The sequence below is a fragment of the Chiloscyllium punctatum genome, chromosome 9, assembly GCF_047496795.1.
Source record: "Chiloscyllium punctatum isolate Juve2018m chromosome 9, sChiPun1.3, whole genome shotgun sequence".
In the NCBI taxonomy this organism is placed as follows: Eukaryota; Metazoa; Chordata; class Chondrichthyes; order Orectolobiformes; family Hemiscylliidae; genus Chiloscyllium; species Chiloscyllium punctatum.
In genome coordinates, this window is record NC_092747.1 from 98993216 (window position 1) to 99017115 (window position 23900).

Here is a 23900-nt window from a genome sequence, read left to right on the forward strand (position 1 = left end):
TAGAAAACAGAAATTCTTGCATCTATACATCACAGTTAATGACCACTGGTACTGTCAAAGCAATATTTGACAGCTAATAAAGTACTTTGGATATAATCTACGATAGGAACGATTTATGCACTGCAAGGTCCCACAAATTGCAATGTGGTAATGACCAGATAATCTACCTTTTTTGTCATTTTGATTGATGGATAAATATTGAGAAGAATACCAAGGGGATAATTCCCTAATTTATTCAGACAATGCTAAGAAAGTGCAAACAATTGAGGACAAACTGCTCATCTGATTAATGACACCCCTGACAGTGTAGCATAGAAGTGTCAGTCAGTTCCTGGCACGGGACTTAACAGAGAATCTTAAGGGCAGGTGGTAAGAACGCTACAAATTGAAACACAATGACGTACATGAGAGCGCAGTAAGTCAAACAGATGAGAACAGAAACTTACAAAGATGTCCATGAAATTAGCAGGCAAAACAGTGACAGCTTGAATTTGTTTGAGAAATGTGAAGATATCCACTTTGGATTCAAGAATGGGAATTCCAAATATTGATTTAATGCTGAATAAGTAGAAAATGTAGAGGGACAAAGAGATTTTGGGGCTTATGTACACCAAAACCAGAACTAATAATAAAAGGTTGTTAAATATTGCCATTTATCTCAAAATGACTATAATACAGAGGGAAAAAAGCTTTAGATATACACAGCCTTGCTCCAATACCACATGGAGGACTTCATGAACTTTTGAAGAGCGCATCATAGGAACAATAGATTGGCTTTGAGGAGGTGTTGCAGAGTAATCAAAGGATTGCAGGTTCATAACTGCTTGAAAGTAGAGTCCCAGGTAGATAGGACAGTGAAGTATACTTGCCATTATTGGTCAGTGAATTGAGTACAGAAGTTGAGAGGTCATGTTGTGGTTGTACAGGACATTGGTTAGGCCACTATTGGAATATTGCGTGCAATTCTGATTTCCCTGCTATAGGAAGGGTCTTCTGAAATTTGAAAGCATTCAGAAAAGATTTACAAGAATGTTGTCAGGGTTGAAGGATTTGAGCTATAGGTAGAGGCTGAATAGACTGGGGCTGTTTTCCCTGGAGTATGGGAGGCTGAGTGGTGCCCTCAGAGGTTTATAACATCATGAAAGGGCATAAATAGACAAGGTCTTTTCCCCAAGTTGGGGAGTCCAAAGTTAGAGGGCATAGGTTTAAGGTGAGAGGGGAAAGATTTAAAAGGGACCTAAGGGGCAACTTTTTCAACAGAGGGTGCTGCATGTATGGATTGAGCTGGATTGAGGATGTGGTGCAATTATTGCATTTAAAAGGCATCTGAGTGGGTTAATGAATCGGAAGGGTTTAAAGGGGTATTGGGCAAATGCTGGCAAATGGGATAGATGAATTTAGGATATCTGGTCAGTATGGACGAGTTGGACTGAAGGATCTGTTTTCATGCTGTACATCTTTATGACTCTAAACCCAAGACCCTTTACTCACTGTTTGCTGATGCTTCATCCTGAGCTGTTTTCTTGGCAGTTTCTTTCAGAGAAAGGAAGAGGAGCTAGGTTAAAGTCTACCTCAGCACGAACAGGCATCAAACCTGCCAATGTTATTTTGAACCACACTTCAGCCATGTAGCCAAATGAACTAACCAGTGCAGTAGCAGGGTGTAATGGATTATATGATGTTTAATGTTGATTTGTATTTCCTTGAACTTAAATAGCTGAGGGTTGATCTGATAGAGGTCTTTGCATTCATAAAGGGATTTTACCAGAGTTGGTAAGAGAAATCACGAGAGATAGTTAATACCTTTTGCTTGTTCTGAAGTTAAATCCTGAAACAAAATGGGCGGCATGGTGGCTCAGTGGTTCGCACTGCTGCCTCACAGCACCAGGATCCAAGGTTCAATTCCAGCCTTGGGCGACTGTGTGGAGTTTGCACATTCTCCGCGTGTCTGCATGGGTTTCCTCTGGGTGCTCTGTTTTCCTCCCACATGTCCAAAGATGTGCAAGTCAGGTGAATTGGTCATGCTAAATTGCCTATAGTGTTAGGTGCATTAGTCAGAGGGGAAATGGATCTGGGTGGGTTACTCTTCAGAGGGTTGGTGTGGACTGGTTGGGCCGAAGGGCCTGTTTCCAAATTGTAGTGAATCTAATCTAAAACATTTTCTCCCAAAAAGCTGTGGATACTGGGCTAATTAATTTTTAAAAATATTACAATTAATAGACATTTTGTAGCTAGGTATCACAGGAATCTGCAGTGAGGCGAGTATCATAGAATCATTGAATCCCTACAATGTGGAAACAGGCTCTTCGGCCCAACAAATCCACACCGACCCTCCAAAGAGTAACCTACCCAGACCCATTTCCCTACCCTATTATCCTATATTTACCCCTGACTATTACACCTAATCTATACATCCCTGAACACTGGCCAATTCACCTAACCTGCACATCATTTAGATTATGGGAAGAAACCGAACCACCCAGACACGGGGAGAATGTGCAAACTCCACACAGTCAGTCGCCCAAGGCTGGAATTGAACCCGGTCCCTGGCATTGTGAGGCAGCAGTGCTAACCACTGAGCCACAATAAATTGACATCGGGTAAAAAGGTGATTAAATAGCAGCATTGGCTCAAGAGGCTGGATGACCTAGTCTTGTTCCTATCTTCAAGGTTCTCCAAGAAAAATATAATTAACATGTAATTTACAAAGAATACCCTAATGATTCAATGAGTTAATGGTCGTATAGGAGTCATGAGGTCCCACTTTCATCACCATGCTTAGTTAATTGATCTTCACAGAGGTGGTGTTCAGAAATAAATTGCAACTTGCATTTCCATGGCACTTTTAATGTAGCAAAATATTCTGTGCTTCACAGAAGTATAATTAAAAAAAAGACACTGTGCTACATTACGAGATGTTCGGACAGTTATCAGCTCAACAATCAGATTACCTACAGTGTGGCAACAGGCAACTTTGGACCAACAAGTCCACACTGATTCTCCAAAGAGAAACCCACCCAGTCCCATTTCCCTCTGACTAATGCACCTAATACTATGGGCAATTTATCATGGCCAATTCACCTGACTTGAACATCTTTGGATTGTGGGAGGAAATCCACACAGACACAGGGAGAATGTGCAAACTCCATACAGACAGTCACCCGAGGCTGAATCGAACCTGAGACCTTGGTGCTGTGAGGTAGCAGTGCTAACCACTGAGCCACCGTGCTGCCCATAAGATTAGATTAGATTACTTACAGTGTGGAAACAGGCCCTTCGGCCCAGCAAGTCCACACCGCCCCGCCGAAGCACAACCCACCCATACCCCTACATCTACCCCTTACCTAACACTACGGGCAATTTAGCATGGCCAATTCACCTGACCTGCACATCTTTGGACTGTGGGAGGAAACTGGAGCACCCGGAGGAAACCCACGCAGACACGGGGAGAATGGGCAAACTCCATACAGTCAGTCCCCTGAGGCGGGAATTGAACCCGGGTCTCAGGCGCTGTGAGACAGCAGTGCTAACCACTGTGCCACCATGCCATCCCAAATTGTTTTGGGTCAGCAGAGTTTAGAGAATTAGAGAGGGATGAGGTTGTGGAGCATCAGAAATCATTATAGTTTTCTATTTCCAAAAACATCCAATGACCCCTATGGCTGAATGAATAGGTAGATATTGCCACCTATTCGAGGATTAGACTGCAAATCTTTGCTATCAAGGTTCATACCTGGATAATAATCATGTAGACGATACAATGGTGATTTATGGAGTTCAAGAGAAGAGACTGGTGCACCTAATTAACAAGGCAAAAACAAACACTCAAAAGTTCGTTCATTGTAAAGGCGAATCATTTAAAATCTGAAAGAGCTCAATACAATTGTCAGAGTTCTCATTATGTTGACATCTTTCCTGATGATCTGTCCCTGTTCATAAGAAAATTCAAAGATTCATTTCTATATTAATCAGTCATCTCCAATTAAATTATCAGTTGTGAGAACATCAAAAATAACTCTATTAACAGAAACATCATTGCCCTTAATAAATCTCATGCCGGAAGACTGAGTTATAATAAGGCTGCAATGAATGAACCAGCATGTTGTATGCTTGATTAGCAGACAGCTAATCAAGGCAGGATGAGATGAGAGCAAAGTACATTAATTGACTCAATTTCCCTATTGCACTAGGGAATGTGTCAGATCATTCATAGAACATGCTACAGGATGAAAATTTCATTTAATGTTTTACAGAAAATGTATTTTATCTTTCTTTTTATAGTTATAAATTAAGAACAGGAAGAACTTCTAAAAATTTTGCTTGCTTCTTTTGGTTAGAGATGGGATTTTAATTTTCAGTTTATGTTGGTTCTATAACCAAATAGAATGTCACTTCAATATAACTGAAAGCATGACATTTCTGATGATAGCATTAAATCATGTTGCCATGGATAAGAAGAGCAGACTTATGTGTTTTTCTGTCCTCCCTCCCCACTCCTGTTCCTTACCACCATACATGTTTTAGTATGTTTCTATCTCTAGTTCATTTCAGACACACAGCAGGAAATATTCAATCTTAATCGCTCACAGTTTGCAGATGTTAAATTTAACCACAGCCTCTGAGCTCTCGAAATTGGGTCCCTCTTGCTAAAATCATTCCTGCTTCTCCTGACCCTGTATTAATTCCATAGAGGTTATTGTCAGCCACTGCTCTGTCAATGGTTACAACTCCCTTAGTTTTATCTGATTCTCAGTCTTTGTCTTCCATGATCATCATCAACTGTTACCCATTCTTCCTGTTTACTGTCTCCTTCTTGATCTGATTTACCCCTCACCACCTCCTTGATTTGAACCCTTCCCAGGCCTCATTAAGATTCACCAAGGAGCCAGCTAACATGGCAACAGCCTAATTTTCAAGCGCTTTCTGTTGGCAAGGTGCCTGAGGGTGCCAATTATATATTTACCTTCTCCATGCTAATCAAGCGCAAACCTTTTTTGTTCTTGGATATGTACATTGCTGGCAGAGCCAGCATTGCTGTTATTGCCCATTCTAGTTTTCCCTGGAGAAGGTTGTCATGAGCTACCTTCTTCTTCAACTGCCACAGTCCATGTGGTATATGATTTGCACCCAGTGATAGTGAATACAGCAATATAGTTCCAAGTCACAATGGTGTGTGGCTTGGAGGGAAACTTGGAGGTGATGGTGTTCCTAGCCATCTGCTGCCCTTGCCCTTCAAGGTGGCAGACATCAAATGTTTGAAAAGCACTATCAATAAAGCCTTGGAAGGTGCACTTAGACTTTCAATGGAAATAGAAATTAGTAGAGAGATAAACAAGCCAACACTCTCTATATTTAAAATTATTGCTTGAAAATGACTCCAGAAACTTAATTGAACCTTCAATTACTTTAACCTTTCTGTTTTTGTGGTAATAACAACATCAACTGTAGAACATAGTGTTCTGACCCGAAGAAGAGTGACTACGATGTCAATTTTCCCTACAGAAAGTTTAAAAAGAAGTACTGTCCATTGCAAAAGGAAGACAAAAACAATAAATAAGCTAAAGCCTTTGGGTCCTTGAATTGTACAGATTTTAACCTGAGACCACTGTTGATTATTTGATGTCTTGTATTCCCAGAGGTGGTGAATATTGTAGATCACCAAGTTCTCAGTTTCTAGATGTTTCTCTCCTACTTATGTGGTCACCAAGTGCTCTGACCTTAAAAGCACAGAGAGGTAGAGTTTTCTCCAGTACTGCTGTCACAAATCCATCTCCCTATCTCTGCCAAGCCCAGCTGATGAACTTCAGTTTCTGAATTCCAAGCTTCACAATTGTTGTTGATCTCTTTCATCTATAATATAGTACAGTATGTTAACATAATACAGCATAATAAGTACAATAATATTTCATCATTAACTAAAACATACAGATGTAAATATAAAAATAAGATGAGGCTTTCTTCAAGCCTGACTAGTTGGAATAATTTCATTTTATCTTTTGATAAAAACATTCATTTCAGTTCAAACAATTTTGTGAAACTTAGATAACCTGTATGTCAGCTGACTTCTGTGGCCATTTTATGTCAACATTTTTCCTTTTTGAAATCATTTCAATCCATGAAAGTCTCCAGGTATTAAAATTAAATGATGGAATTTGAAAATCAATGGTGCATATTTTATCACATTCATGACAACAGCTAGTGCTGCTTTAAAATTCAGGGAAGAAATTTAGAGGTCATGCTTGCTGCCTGACGCCAGGCTAGATATGAGCCTGGGTAAGAGACAAGGTGATATCACGGATTACCCTGCTTGTTCTCGTTTGTATCTAGCATTGCTTCATACTGGCAATATGTTACAATTTCTGTCCTTTGGAATATTGGAAAACTTACTTGCCGATATATTCAGATGTCAAGCTACAGATAAAACAACAAGGAAAAGAGACCTTGTTACAAAAAGTCTGTGCCATTGAAAGTGAGATGCAGTTTGAATAAAGATGCACTTAATAAAGTTGAATTATTCAATACTGTGTGCCACAATCTTAGAAACTATCAAAGACGAAAAAAAATTGCTGTGACTTGAAAGACTGAACTCAATTCAACTTAAAATATTTATAGCACTGAATCAAATGTGCACAGAAGCCATCTATGGTTTAAGAATTAATCTGAACATTTTGTCATTATTGTTTACCATGTCAGCTGCAAGAAAGTTGCTAAAATAATTTATTTGTCTTTCGTGGTAAATCTATCTCTTAGTATTGTTAAAAACAAACTGCCATTATATTTGAGGATATGCTCTCAATCACTGGCAGAAAATGAGGACTGCAGATGCTGGAGATCAGAGCTAAAAATATGTTGCTGGAAAAGTGTAGCAGGTCAGGCAGCATCCAAGGAGCAGGAGAATCGATGTTTCGGGCATGAGCCCTTCTTCAGGAGTTCCTGAAGAAGGGCTCATGCCTGAAACATCGATTCTCCTGCTCCTTGGATGCTGCCTGACCTGCTGCGCTTTTCCAGCAACACATTTTCAGCTCTCAATCACTGGCAATGAGCATTGTGTATATTTATCTCTTGCATCTGATTTACTCTTTCTTACTGATACTATTACGGGTTTTTTTTATGTACTACAAAATCGTTTTCTCTAGTGTAAAATGTTGGGGCTGAGCCCACCTCTGATTAGCCAATTTACCCCAAGTTCATTTTGCAGCCAACAACCTTTTAAATGGTACAAGGTGAAACCTCCATCCCTCACAACAAAGATGTTTCTCTTCATGGTTCCAGATGAATGTGAGGCTGGCAGCTCTACCGTACTTGTGGCCATTGCTGGTACAACACAAGGTATCAAGGAGACATTCCCTTGATGCTACAGATGAAGGAAACTCACTGCAGTACAGGATAAGTGTCTCTTAATCTTTCTAAAGGGTTAGTACAGTTAGTTCATCTTCTGGTTAGTGTAGGGAGTTCAGGTAAGTATGTATGTTAGGGTGGCTATTTGTTAGAAAGTAATAACTATAATTTTCAGGTAGCTAATTAAAATTGAACTTTGTAAATTAACAACGAATTGAGGACGACTCATGTCATATGGTAGGATTTTGTGTTCTGCCTGTGAGATGTAGTCAATCATGGATGTTGAGAGGATCCCTGATAATTACATCGTCAGGAAGTGTGCCCTGGTTGAGCTGCTCACTGAACAAATGGATCAGCTTGAGCCTTAGCTGGAAGCACAAAGGAGCACACAAATGGCAGAGAGCATCATAAGTAGAAGTTATAAAAACATGGTCACACCCAATGTCCAGGAAGATAGATGGGTGCCCGCTAGACAGGGCAGGCAGTCTGTGCAGGAGTCCCCTGCAGCTGTCCCATGTCAAATAAGTAATCAGTTTTGGATACTGATGAGGGGGTTGGCACATCAGATGACAGTAGCAGCAGCCAGAGCAGTGGCACCATGGCTGGCCCTGCTGTACAGACAGAAGAGACAAAGTGTAGTAGAGCAATAGTAATTGAAGTTTTGATAGTCATGAGTACACTTGGATACTTCTGTATCCATGAGAGAAAATCCAGGAGGGTATGTTGCCTCCCTGGCACCAGGATCATGGATGTCTCTGAGCGGGTAGTGGGCATCCTGAAACAAGAAGGTAAACAGGCAGAAGTCATTCTCCATATTGGCACAAATGACGTAAGTAGGAAGAGTGACACAGTCATGCAACGACAATTCAGAGAGTTAGATAGTAAACAAAAAAGTAGGACCTCGAGGGTAGTAATTGCAGGATTACTCTCTGTGCTGGAAACTACTGAGGCTAGGAACAGACAGAGTACAATTGAACACATGGCTAAAGACCTGGTATAGAGGGGACGGCTTCCGATATGTGTATCATTGGGATGTCTTCCATGGAAGGTGAGACCTGTACAAGAAGGATGCTTGCACCTAAACTGGAGAGGCACTAATATCCAAGCAAGGAGGCTTGTTAGTGCCATTCAGGAGAGTTTAAGCTAGTGTGGCAGTGGGGTGGGAGCCAGAGCTGCAGGTCAGTATGTATAGAGACAGGAAGAGCTTGAGACTAAGGCAAACACAACAAAGAGGAAGAGCATCAGGGAGAGATAGCTGAGCTCAGCAGAACTGGAGGCTTGGACTGTATTTGCTTCAATGCAAATAATTTAACAGGGAAGATGGATGAACGTAGAGTCTGGATTAATGCACCCAATTATGATGTTGTCACTATCTTAGAGACATGATTGAAAGAAGGACAGGATTAGCAGCTTAATGTTCTGGGATATCAATATTTTAGATGAGACAGAGAAGGAAGCAAAGGAGGTGAAACAATTACATTACTTGTTAGGAACATATCACAGCTATGTTCAGGGAGGACGCCATTGAGGGATCTTACACTGAGGCATTATGGGTAAAGCTCAGGAATAGAAAGGGTGCAGTCACAATGCTGGGATTGTATTACAGACCTCTCAGCCATCAGTGGGAGATAGAGAAAGAGATATGCAGTCAGGTTCTGGAAAGATGTAATAATAACAGGATTGTTGTGGTGGATGATTTTAACTTCCTCTATATTACCTAGGATTCCCTTATGTTCTGGGAGTTTGGATGTAGAGCAATTTGTTAGGTGTGCCCAGGAGGGACTTTTGAAACAGAATGTGGATAGTCCAATGAGGGAGGGCGCCATACTGGACTTGGTATCAGGAAATTAACCCAGTCAGGTGATCGAATTTTCAGTGAGGGAATCATTTTGGGAATAGTGTCCATTATTCTGTAAGTTTTCAGATATTTACGGATAAGGGCAAGAGTAGACCTTGGATGTAGGTGTCAAATTGGGGGAAGGCAATCAGGCAGGAGTTGAAGAATGTGGATTTGGGGTGGCTGTTTGAGGGTAAATCCACATCTGCCATGTAAGAGTCTTTTAACGACCAGTTGGTTAGAGTGCAGGACAGGCATGTTGCTGTGAGAATGAAGGACATGAATAGCAGCTTTTGGGAACCTTGGATGACAGGGGAAATTATCCACTTAGGCAAAAAAAAAACATATCCAATGTCTAGGCAACTAAAAACAGATGAAATCCTTGAAGAATACAGAGAACAAAGAACAATACTGGATCAGGCCCTTTGGCCCTCCAAGCCTGCACCGACGCATTTTGCCTTTTCATACTAAACCTGCCTTCACAAACTGGATCTGTATCCCTTTATTCCCTTTTTAATTCATGTATTTGTTCAGATGCTTCTTGGATGCTGCTATTCCACCACCTCCTCTGGCAGTGCGTTCCAGTCACCCGCCACCCTTTGTGTGAAAAACTTGACTCGCACATCTTTTTTAAACCTCCCGCCCCACACCTTGAACCTGCACCCCTTAGTAATTGAGCCCTCCGCTCTGGGGAAAAAGCCTCATACTTTCCACTCTTTCCGTGCCATTCACAATCTTAAACTTCTATGTGGTCACCGCTCAACCTCCTTCATTTCCATGAAAACAAACTCAGTCTATCTAATCTTTCTTCATAGCTGAAATCCCTCATACCAGACAACATCCTGGTAAATATTTTCTCTACCTCTCCACATCCTTCTGGTAGTGTGGTAACCAGAACTGTATGTAATATTCCAAGTGTGCCCTAACTAAAGAAAGTGTGAAGGAGCTCAAATGGGATGTTAGGAGGTCTCAAAAGGGCTATGAAATATCCTTGGCTAGCAGGGTTAAACAGAATCCTGAGATATTTTCTACATATATTAGGAGCAAGAGGGTAGCTAGGGAAAGAATAGGCCCACTCAGGAATAAAGGAGGGAGGTTATGTGTCAGCCAGAGGAAATGGGTGAGTGGGTGAGATCCTTAATGAGTACCTTATATCAGTATTCACCAAAGAGAGGGATGTGAGAGATGTTGAGGTTGGGGAAAGGTGTGTGAATATTTTCAGGCAGATCAACATAATGAAGGAGGAAGTGATAAGTATCTTGAAATTTATTAAGGTAACCAGGTCCCCAGGGCCAGATCTATCCCAGGATGCTGTGGGAGAAAATAGCTGGGGTCTTAACAAATATGTTTGCATCCTCTTTGTCCTCAAGTGAGGTTCCAGAGGACAGGAGAATGGCCAATGTTGTTTCTTTGTTTAAGAAGAGAAACAGGGATAACCCAGTTAGTTACAGGCCTGACATCAGTGGTGAGGAAGCCTGTTTGGAGAAGATACTGTGAGACGGGATTTATTCACATTTGGAAGTGAATGAACTTGTTAGTGATAGGCAACATTGGTTTGTACTGGGGACCCCATGTCTCACCAGCATGATTGAGTTTTTTGAGGTGACAAGAATGATTGATGAGGGAAGGGAAGGGAAGTGGATGTTGTCGAGATGAACTTTAATAAGGCATTTCATAAAGTACCTCATGGCAGGTTGGTACAAACGTGGAGTCTCATGGGATCCAAGGTAAGCTGGCTAGATGAATACAGAATTGGTTTGGTCATAGAAGACAGAGAGTAGTAGTGGAAAGGTGCTTTTCAAAATGGAAATCAGTAACTAGTTGTACTCCATAGGAATCATTAATGGCACCTCCATTGTTTGTAATACATTTAAATGACCTGGAGGAAATGTAAGTGGTCTGATTAGTAAGTTTGCAGATGACACCAAAATTGTAGATAGTGAAGAGGATTGTTGAAGGATACAGTGGAACTTAGATTTGGGCAGAGAAATGGCAGATTCAATTAATCCTGACAAATGTGAGATTATATATTTTGGGAGATCAAATTCAAATGAGACTTATGCAATAAATGGCAGACCCCTTAGGAACATTGGCATACCATGGGATCTGGGCATAGAGGTCCTCTGATCCCTCAAAATGGTAACACAGGTGGATCATGTGGCCAAGAAGTCATACAGCACACTTGCCTTTGTTGGCCAGGGCATCGAATATAAAAGTTGGCAAGTTATTTTATGGCTGTAAAAGACTTTAGTTAGGACACATTTAGAATACTGCACGCAGTTCTGAGGGCCACACTAATGGAAGGGCATGGATACTCTGGAAAGGGTGAAGAAACAGTTTACAAGGATGTTGCCTGGTGGAGGGTTTTAATTATAAGGACAGGTTGGATAAACTCAGATTGTTTCTACTGGAAAGACAAAGGCTGAAGGGAAAGCTGATATAATATTGAGAGTCATAGTTAGGGTGCATAGTCAGAGGCTTTTTCCCAGTATGGAGATGTCAACTACAAGATGACAGAGGTTCAAGGTGAGAGGGGGAATATTTAGGGGAGACGTGTGGGGAAAATTATTCACACAGAGGGTGGTGGGTGCCTAGAATGTACTGCCAGTAGAGACATGTTAGCAGCATTTTAAGATGTTTTTTGAAAGACACGTGAATGGGGGTGGGGGGGTGGGGGATATAAACAAAGGGATAGAAATCATATTTGGGCAATAAGTAGCAGGTATAAATAAGGATTAAGAATTAGTGCAGCTTGATGGGCCTCCTGTGCTATATTGCAGTGTATTATATCAACAGATCAGATCTTTGGGTTAGTTTGTAATCACATTGAACGTGGTTGGCACACACTGGTTTGAGGGTGAGTGGCCTTATGAGGAGTGGGGGAAGTGAAATCAATGGGCTGGGGTGAATTCAGTGAGGAAACCTGGGTGGGAGATGTTGACATTGTGGCAGTGTGGGCAGCCTCCATTGACACCAGCGACCAAGAACAGAGGCAGCTGCCCCCCCACATCTCTCTGACCAGAAGCTAACAGGGTCCAATATGCCAGGCTATAGGTTGGCTACAGCCTCTCCTGTCACCTTCCAATCTGAGTCACAATGGGATGAGATCCTTAAGTGGGCATTCAATTGGGCCACAGATGGGCAGCCTATCTGGTGCCTCCCTCACTGCTCACAAATCATGGCAAGCACCTGCCAATTCTCCAGTGCCCAATGTCAACTCCATTGGCCTGCTTTCTCACATGCAGGGGAGCTTTAATCCCAGTTTGTATTATGAAAAATGTTACAGGGAGACTGACATACTTTGGGTCTATCGCATGACTAAATGCATCTCACCACCATGTTTCCCATGGTGATAGGCTAGATTACAAGCATTCCACAGCTCAAAAACTTGCCATTCTCAAATATTACTGAATAGTCAAAGGTCTTTGGTTCAAATGCTGGCTCTTTGCTAACACAATACAATTAAATCCACCAGTTAATCCTTCTTTTTCCCCATATCCCTGTGAATTATTTCCACTTGAATTCTATTCTTCTTGCCTCAGATTTTTTTTGGCTGTTGCACAGTAAGTGATAAAATTTTGGGGATTGTGACTAAAAAATAACTTCATTGTTCTAGCAGACAATGGCTGAGAAGTTAAAAGCTGAACTAGATGGACAATAACCTTTTCTTCTCTACCAACTTCTATGTTAGTGCATTGAACCATTTAAAACATGACATAATGTATTGGATGTTTCAGTGAAACCATTAAACATAATAATTAGTCAGGCATTCATATCCTGTATCTTGTAATTAGCTCTATTCCATAGCCTCCTTTGGAAATCAGCATCTTTCACATACTGATTGGCAACCAAAATTGGTCATGTGCATTTGTGATGGTTTGTATTGGGCAAGATTACCAGAGGGTGAACATTGAACAGTTTGGAATTTCTCAGTTTATTATTCTTAAAAAGTTGAGATGAGAGACCTTTCAATGCAGGCAGCAGTGGAAAATTGGAATCCACTGAACAATTAACAAACTCGATTGATAATGATCAACAATGTTATGAAAAGTAGTTTAAGAATTTTTTTCTTCTAAAAATATGTAACACTATATCCAAAAGATTTGTTAAAGCACATTATTCTCTCTTTAAGGCAATATGATCTTGCAATCCCAGTGGGGGAATCTCAATGCCACAAACTCACATTAGAATTGTAGGCCTATGCTGAACATAAATTGCTCACTAATTATCTTAAATGATCATAAAATTACCTGCAGTGCCCACCTGAACATGCTTCAACTGAGAAAAGTTTCCTTCAGGAAACACAGAATCTGAAAATTATCTTTAATGTTTTCTACTGCAATACTGCCATAGGCATTTGGCATTTTGACTCATGTGATGCTGCAGCAATGTTTCTCTTGGTATTTAAATTCACTGAATTTAAATTTAGAAGCAGAAGAAAAGATGATGGGTCATATTTGATGCTTGTGAGCTGAACTATCCAAATATATGGATTGGTCCTCATTTGGGATGTTGACAAATTACTGCTACAAAACATTTTATAATGGTTCATTCAATGATGTTCCTGATTCCATAATGTTCAGAGTCTTATAGCATACAGGAACCAGTTTGTCAGAAATTATTTATTATGTACAATTGGTGCACATCACTGTTGCATTGTTTCTATTTTGGTCTCCCCTTTGATTAAGCTGTGCATATCATAGGAACTTAGCTTCCTGCCTGTTACTCCCATATAGACCAATACTCAGGCGATAATAAACTGCAAAAATAGATTGAAATACATAATGGAAGATCACTGTCTTAGGTAAAGTGAATATTTCCAGGATTGCTGTAAGGCAAGAACAGAAAGCGCCCCTTCATTTTAAGTATTGAAGACGGAAAGTGTAATTATCTGAAACTGGTGTGTGCAGGTCAGGATTTCTCAGCAAGGTGTCCAAGATTGCTATAGTCTACAAAGTCCTAAGAAATTTCTTTAAAGGACACAGTAACATGATATATTCTTACAGCTCAAAAAATGGCAAAACAGGGACATGAATGCAGACTGAAATCACACAGAAGATTATCAAGAAGCAAAAGAGTACAGAGAAGTTAATGTTTCAGCTCAACGCCATTCATTAGGATTGACAGCAAAGTAGCTGAAAAGTAATACATTGTACATCTGGGGGGATCTTGTACATAGTTATGCAGGTGATGTATCACACCAAGCAAACCTCAGAAGAGCCAAAGAAAGAAGGGAAACACTTTTATTTTCACATAGCATTTAGTGGAGCCAAGAGAAGTATCCATTACTCCTGCTGGCACAATATTACCAACAAGGAATGCTGCTGGTCTGTGTTAGCCTCTGCCAATCCTCTTTTGCCTTTGCCTGTGCTTAGAAGAGGTGACCATTCTAACTGGTGCAAAGCAAAAGGACACGTAGTCTCTGGAGGTGTGTCAGGTGCCAGGAGCTCATTGCATTCATTAAAGTGAAGACCTTGGCCTGATTTTGGTGAACCTCAGGCCTTCCACATGTGCGTACATGAACCAACCTTAGAAATATAAATGGAAAATACCGAAATCACCCAGCAAGTCAAGCATCATAAAATTTCAGGTCAATGATCTTTATGAAGTTCTAATGCACATTCATAAATCTAAAGTCTTCACTCTGTCCTTCTCTCCACAAATTCTGCCTGACCGGGAGCACATTTTAAATATTTTCAGTTCTTTTATTTTTGACTTAACTGGATTTGTTTGTATGTAAAATATTAAACATTTTGATTTTTAGTTGGGGACCTCTGTCACCCTTAGAAACATGCGAACATGAGTAGCCCGCTCATAGCCAATCAAATGCTTCAATACCTATTACCCACATTATCATTAATAACCATAACTTTATCAGTCTCTATTTTAAATATACTCAGTGACTGAGCTTTCAAGGATGCTTGGGTGAAAAATTTCAAAGATTGGGTGGTATGGTGGCTCAGTGGTTAGCACTGCTTCCTCACGGCACCAGAGTATCTGGGTTCGATTCCAGCCTCAGGCGACTGGCTGTGTGGACTTTGCACATTCTCCCCCCATGTCTGCTTGGGTTTTCTCAGGGTGCTTTATTTTTCTCCCACAGTCCAAAGATGTGCACGTTAAGTGGATTGGCCATGCTAAATTACCCATAGTGTCCAGAGATGTGCAGGCTAGGTGGGTTAGCCACAGGAAATGAGTGGTTACAGGGATAGGTAGGTGCTGTTCCAAGGGTCATTGTGGACTTGATGAGACAAATGGCTTGCTTCCACACTTTAGGAATTCCATGGATTCACAGTACCTCAGTTTAACTTGACACCAGGAGCTGTTTCCCACAGATACTAAATGAAAACATGATTATTGAATATTTACTAACAGAATCCAATATAATTAGTTTATATACTTCCCTATCACATGTGTAAGAAAAATTCAAAAGTGATCCATTTAAGGAATGACTTCAAAATAGAGTAACTGTTATTATGCAAGGACAATAGCAAAATCAAATTTAGGAAGGATAGCAGATGATATAGGAATCTTTGCTATTTACATAAGGGCACTGGAAGGATGTGATGAAATCAGCATTCTCACTCTCCTGCCTAAGTTTTGTTACAAGATACCGCCACTTGTCCATTCCATCCTAATGCAATGTCCTGGCAAATTTCAGAAAAATTCTGAGAAATTCTTCTAAACCCACAAGACAATCAGAGTTCCCAGTGAACCACTGAGGGCCATGGCTCAGAATGATTGGAGTTTTATTCTTACATAGAATGTAGACTAGTAACACTAACACTTGTTGGCCATCCCTAATTGCTCTCGAACGGATTAGCTTTCTAGATCATTTTAAAGGGCAGTTAAGAGCCAGCCATATTGCTGAAATTCTGGAGCGATATATATTCTATGTCAGACAAGAATAGCTGGTTCCTTCTGTAAAGGGCACTAATGAAACAGATGCATTTTTATGACAATTGACAATGCTTATATGGTAAAAACAATGACTGCACATGCTGGAAACCAGAGTCTAGATTAGAGTGGTGCTGGAAAAGCACAGCAGGTCAGGCAGCATCCGATGAGCAGGAAAATCGACGTTTCAGCAAAAGGCCTTCATCAGGAATAGAGGCAGGGTGCCCGCAGAGTGGAGAGATAAATTAGAGGGGGGTGGGAGTGGGAAGAAAGTAGCATAGAGTACAATAGCTGAATGGGGGTGGGGTTGAAGGTGATAGGTCAGAGAGGAGGGTGGAGTGGATAGGTGGAAAGGAAGTAGGCAGGTAGGACAGGTCATGAGGGTGGTGCTGAGCTCAAAGGCTGGAGCTGGGGTAGGTGGGGGAAGGGGAAATGAGGAAACTGGTGAAATCCACATTGGTGCCATGGGGTTGAAGTGTTCCAAGGTGGAAGATGAGGCGTTCTTCCTCCAGGCATCGGGTGGTGAGGGAGCGGCGGTGGAGGAGGCCCAGGACCTCCATGTCCTCGGCAGAATGGGAGGGGGAGTTGAAATGTTGGGCCACAGGACGATGGGGTTAATTGGTGCGGGTGTCCCAGTGATGTCCCCTAAAGCGCTCTGCTAGAAGGCGTCCAGTCTCCCCAATGTAGAGGAGACCGTATCAGGAGCAACGAATACAATAAATGATATGGGTGGATGTGCAGGTAAAACTTTGATGAATGTGGAAGGCTCTTTTGGGGCCTTGGATGGAGGAGAGGGAGGAGGTATGGGCGCAGGTTTTGTAATTTCTGTGGTGGCAGGGGAGGGTGCCAGGAAGGGAGGGTGGGTTGTTGGGGGCATGGACCTGACCACGTAGTCATGGAGGGAATGGTCTTTGCGGAATGCGGAAATGGTGTGGTCCGTTTGGAGGTGGCGGAAATGTCATTGGATGATGTGGTTTATGCGAAGGCTGGTAGGGTGGAAGGTGAGCACCAGGGGGGTTCTGTCCTTGTTTCCGCTTTCCGCACCCCACCACCAGGGATATATTTCCCTGCAGCTAACAATTTGCTGTGCACAACTGGAAATGTTTTATTTACTCATGAACGGTTCACCTTCCCTGTTAAAGGGTCACAGGAACTCGATACTGCCATATGATTCAGTAGTCTCTACCAGAGGATGAACAAAATATTTCTTGCTATCTAGCCTTTGCCTAAGAATTTTATGTTTATGTCTTCTAGTGCTATCACTCTTATCTATTCCAAACAATATATGTTATCAGATTGAACCTAATCCCTTCCTAATTACCAAAGTCTTAGCCTTTGTTCTCAAAGTCTGCATTGGTCCACAGCTGTTTGTTATTTATATAAATGATTTGGATGTGAATTTGGAGGAATGGTTAGTACGTTTGCAGATGACAATAAAATTGGTGGTGTATTGGACAGTGGAGAAGGTTATCTGAGAGTACAATGGGACCTTGATTAGATGGGCCAATGGGCCGATGGGCTGAGGAGTGGCAGATTAGTTTAATTTAAATAAATGTGAGGTGTTGCATTTTGGAAAGCACCTACACATTTAATGGTAAGATCCTCTGGAGTCTTGCTGAACAAAGAGACATTGGGATGCAGTTTCATAGTTCATTGATAGTGGAGTCCCAGGTAGACAGGATAGTGAAGAAGGTGTTTGGTATGCTTGCCTCTGCTGGTCAGTGTATTGAATGTACACGTTGGGATATCATTGGTTAGGACATTGGTTTGGCCACTTTTGAAATACTGCATTCAATTCTGGTCTCCCTTGAAAAAGGAAGGATGTTGTTAAATTTGAAAGGATGCAGAAAATATTTACATGAATATTGCTGGAGTTGAAGGGTTTGAGTTATAGGAAAAGGCTGAATAGGCTGCAGCTATTTTTCTTGAAGGGTCAGTGGCTGAGAGATCACCTTTTAGAGGTTTATAAAATCAATAGCAGCATGGATAGGGTGAATAGACAATGTCTTTTTCCCAAGGTAGGGGTGTCCAAAGCTAGAGGTTTAGGATGAGAGGGGAAATATTTAAAAGGGACTGCCATGGCAAATTTTTCACACAAAGGGTGGTGCGTGTATTGAATGAGCTGTCAGAGGAAGTGGTGGAGGCTGGTACAATTATAACACTTAAAAAGCAAGTGGATGTGTACAAGAATAAGAAGGGTTTAGAAGGATATGGGCCAAATGCTGGCAAATGGGACTAGATTAATTTAGGATATCTGGTCGGCATGAATGAGTTGGACCGAAGAGTCTGTTTCCATGCTGTACAATTCTATGACTCTAATTAATGCTAGGAGTAATTAATCAATTAACTACTCTTAAGGCTGGGCATGAATCTGATGGCTATGTTCTGTATTTACCCAAGAGCTTCAATATTCTTCACTATGTGGGGAACTAGACACTGGACACAATATCTGGAAACAGTATCCATCCCAAGTGCAAACATTTCAATGTTGATATTACCTACTGCTCTTTATTTTGCACTTGGTAGTACTTGCAAAGCAGCCTAAAACATTACTTGCCTCCCTAAGCCGAGTCATATATTAACAAATTTACAATATTATCTCCAGATCTGTCTCTCAAATTGTAAGATGTAATTGGCATCACAACATAGTGAGATCATGTGTGGAATTTCCCCATTTCAATACACTAGTTAACAATGAAGGGACATCTGTCTACGTGATATAATTCCTCCACCTTATCTAAATTGCTTTGCAACACAAAATTTGTTCCAAAACATTTCCCCCTGCACATTTTTGCATGATCTGCAAGGTTTTATGTAAGTGAAATGGACAGTCTTGGCATCTGTGATTTAATGCAGTGGTTTGCTCTTGTCTTGACTGACATGGGTAGTGCATGAAATCAAGTTCAGTTATTTCCAGAGCTATCACAAAAGTTAAGAATATTTTAAAAGTGCACAAAACTCTCTGATTTACCTGATTTTCAGACCTGGGTTGATAGAAAGTACACACCAGGTTGTTTTGTATTTTACACAAATTACTAATTATTTTACGTAGTTAGACTCTAGCTACAGGTAAACAGTTATCAATCATCAACATTTAAACTTCAAATAGAACTCTAATCTCCTAATAAGAGATTATGCACACCTATGGACACACACATAAAGGTGGATGGACTAAGGGGAAAAAACACATGGATGGAAGGAAACTGGCACAGCAGTTCCAAAGAATTTACTCACAAGATCTATTGAGTTGGTTCTTGCTCATCAGAAAATTTCTTTATGGCTTTCCTTTACCAAATACTTTCACTGGTTTGCAAGAGGCACAGGATGGCTGGTTCACTTATAAAACATCTCTGACTTATCAATTAAAAAGATACAACTTTCAGCAATGCTGAAGGAATGAGTCTTGCTTCAGGTTAAAGTGAGTTTTGACTGCAAACAGCAGAGAAACAACTCTTGTGCTGATGGAGATCTAATGACTTCTCTCTGTATGTTGTTCCTAGCCCAAGTTGTTCAGTTACATGAGGAACAATCATACAGTTGTTGCCAGGCAAAAGGCCCCTATTGTCAATAATTGGTCACTGGTCCATACATTGACCAATCAACTTGTTGTTGCCAATCAAAGCTTCATCTGTAATTAACCCATTGGCTCTAGACCGACTGCAAACAAATCTTCAATTACTGCTTGATCAGACAACTGTTTACACAATGTTTTCCAAGAGTGTCAGGCCATTGCTTTTCAAAACATGCAGCAATCTTTAAAACATTGGTTTTACAAACAGTTCTTTCTCATCTCAGTCCACAATTTTAACAAGCACAAAAATAGAGGTCTTTAAGTTCTGTATAGAAGCAAAGGTATGAAAGTACACACTGATAGGAAAAGCATTGAGGGTCTGGATAAGCAGAAACACAAAATTTACATGATTCCTGATGTAAAATATATGAATGTGTGCAGAAACATAAGCTAGATGACGTTTGGGGAATTATAAATCATAGTGCAGAAAACAAAACGAAAGAGGTAACACTAAATTTGTGCCTAAGGATGGTTATAGCTACAGCTGTGACATCCCGTTCTGGAAATGCACCTCCTCAGAAAAAAGTGGAGAAAGCAAAAGGTCCATAACTACATGACGAGTAGGCCAGTGAAAATATTTTCGATTGGTCTGACAAGGAACTAGCAGAGATGCAATGATCCACCTGATCTCCTTCTGTGCTATAAAATTTTATATATCACCTTCAGTGCACTTGCTCTGTCATGTGCATTAACCTAATACTGCACAGTGAGATACCAGTCTACAGTAATTTTAGCTATAGGTGTCTGCACGTACACTATCCCTGAAGTTGTTTGCTCCTTATTATTAAGTAAAGCTGTTCAACTCCTTATTTACATAGTAGATTATCAAATACAGCTCTTTGGTGTAGTGTCTATGATCTGTCTGTCTCTCTCTCTCTCATCCCCTCACATTCTAGAGTGGTGTCTTCTCTCTTCCTGAATCAGTCATATGGTCAGTTAAACCATCGTGGTGGGGGGAAATATACATGAATATCATTATCATACACTTCTATTGATCAACCTCATGAATCGCGAAAGAAAGACATAAAATTATTTAATAGATTGCAATGGTTCTGAACTTAAACAACAATAGCTGAGCTTTGAGAACAACTGCTTTGTTGTTGGGCATGCAAGGGACAATTTCATTCTTTCACTGAAAGCTGCACACAAATTTCATGGTAATCAATCAGGCCCTGTCTCCGTGTTATTGGGGTCACATAGCAGTAGTCCCTGATGTTCATAATGTTTTTCCACTTACAGTGGCAAACATACTACCTTGTGTTCTGTAATAGTAGTGAAAGTGAAAGAAGCGGATAATATAAAGCAGGCAATACCAGGTCAGACAGTGTGCCTGAAAAAATTAAAAATGATTTTCATTTTATGAAAGCAAAGTGAAAATCATAGAAGATATTTGAAAGGAAGTAATACTATCACCAATGAACGAATTCTAAAGAAGTCAGAGCTAACATCCAGTTGTTGAAACTCATTGTCTGAAATCATTGCTTTTTATTCCTATGAGATTGAATACTTAAGTGACTGTTACATACCCAGACAGTAAACATGCCTGTGGGATCTAGTCCCTGCTCAGTTATTGTTTCTGCTTTTCCAGACAATCAACTTTTAAGAACCTGTCTGAACCTATGAATATTATGTGTACACGGAATCAGAATTATGCATTTGATGTTAAATGTAATTTGTCATTAATCCCAGAATCACAATCCTTTCAGTACAGCAACACACATCTCAGACTAGTGCAATGGTTGGCCAGAGGCACATGTATCACAGAATGACTATAATCCCAGGTCAGAACTTGGCTTTTAATGATGGAGGTCAGGGTTGCATCCAATACCAGAGAAAGCTAATCATCCTCTCAACTTCTGATACACCGAGCCTCCAATCACTCCAATCCTCCTTCCAATGCAATTGCCCAATCTACAATTTTTTTTCCTTTAATTTTAATATACTCATTGCTCCACTAACCCCTTTTTCTGTCATTCCCAAACTAGGACCTGTTATATCTGCCATTGTGAAAGAGAGCTACAACATTCTCGTACAACATTTCAGCTTTTCAGCATGTCTGTTTTATAATTCTTTTGTGAAGTCCCCTCACATGTTTTATGACATTAAAGGTGCTACAGGAATGAACATCATTGTTGTTAAATGACTTCACAAATCCCAGTCAGTCACCTCCCATTCCAAATCTGAACACTAAATTCCTTCTGGACATGGAGGGATTTATTCCTTTGGGTTCAATTTATCCCCTGGGGACAGATTCCCTCCCTGGTGAAAAAGTCAGGGGCTTGGCCAGTTCAGTTCAACAAACATTTGGCGACTTTTGATTTTTTAATTAGCTTGAGGCAAGCCAGCTGCCGCTATCTAGAGAGGAAGTCACACGTCTGACAACTGCAGGCCAAACAAATATCTGACAGCTCCCTGGTCCCAGGAGTGCGGCAGATAATCACTGCTGGGACTGTATCCAAGCCCTACATTGTGAAGCCTTGGATTTAATGTTAAGTGGAGTGGGCTAGAGGTGAGGGTTGGGTGATGCTTTAGCAGGACCATGCTACAGGCTGAATTGAGAGGGGGCAGTGCGAACAACACTGTGGGGTCAACAAGGAAAGGGACAACGGGGAAATTCATTGGGGGAGAGGGAGAAGGTGCATAGGACCTGGGGCAGTGCACTTCTGATGGACCTTGTGGATGAAGTAGACGTATTCCCCTGCCACGAGCCAATGCCATGAAAGCTACCAGGCAGGGACATTGGCATGGGCTTCTCCTTCTGAATGAAAGAATTTATTTTATTGTCACATATATCTAGGAAGATACAGTGAAAAGTGTTTTGTCGCCTTACTGGTTGTATCTAAGGTTATAACAAGATGAACCTCCTAAGCGGTCACTATTCAGTCTTTAGGGGTCTTAACAGGCACAAGGGTGGCTGGGTTCCCAACACCTCCCCTGACATTAGTAAAATTACAGCAGGGGCAGGTATATCGGTACACGTAATAGCTCCCAGGTCATGGTGCACAATTTTAGGGACACCTCCCAGCTGTTATCCCACTCTGGAGCAGAAGGCACTGTCAAATCTAGCTCCCGTTACTGTTAACTGGTTTAAAATAAATGAATAAAATGAAATAAATTCTGAGGAAGTGTCACAGAACCTGAAAGGTTAACACTGATTTCTCTCCACAGATGCCAGCAGACCTGCTGAGCTTTTCCAGAAATTTCTGTTTTCATTTCTGATTTCCAGTATCCGCAGATTTTTCAGATTTTATTAAATTAATCCAAATGTTTCCCAACCAGAAACCATGGATGGACCAAGAGATCCACTTCCTGCTGAAATCTGGGGGATACGAGTCAGGCAACCCTGAAAATCCAGGTATGACCTTCGCAAGGCCAGAGCTGCCAAGAGGCAATATCAAACTGAGGTTGAAACCCAGACCAACTACACCAGCACCTATTGTTTGTAGCAAGGATTACATGACATAACAGGCTACAAAATGAAGTTGAGCAGAATCTCAGACAACAGTACATCCCTATCCAACGAGTTTAATGCATTCTATGCTCACTTTGGACCTTAGACAATAAGAACTAGGAGCAGGAGTAGGCCGTCCGGCCCTTCGAGCCTGCTCCACCAATCAATAAGATCATGGCTGATCTTTTCATGGACTCAGCTCCACTTACGCGTGTTTTCACCATATCCCTTAATTCCTTTATTTTTCAAAAACGTATCAACTACTTTCCTGGGCAAGGAATTCCATTGATTAACAACCCTCTGGGTGATGAAGTTCCTTCTCAGTTCAGTTCTAAACCTGCTTTCTCTAATCTTGAGGCCATGCCCTCTTGTCCTAGTTTCACCTACCAGTGGAAACATCCTACCTATTTCTATTTTATTGATTCCCTTCTTAATTTTATATGCTTCTATAAAGATCCCCCCTCATTCTTCTGAATTCCATGAATATAATCCCAATTTACTCAGCCTCTCCTCATAAGCCAATGCCTCAACTCCAGAATCAACCTAGTGAACCTATTCTGTACCCTCTCTAGTGCGAGTACATCCTTTCTTAAGTAAGGAGACCAAATCTGCACACAGTACTCCAGGTGTAGCCTCACCAGCACCTTGTACAGCTGTAATGTTACCTCTCTTCTTCAGGTGCCCGAAACGTCGATTCTCCTGTTCCTTGGATGCTGCCTGACCTGCTGCGCTTTTCCAGCAACACATTTTCAGCATTTGGTCTTTAAGGCCTGTTCTGCCATTCTATATGGTCATAGCTGATTCTGTAT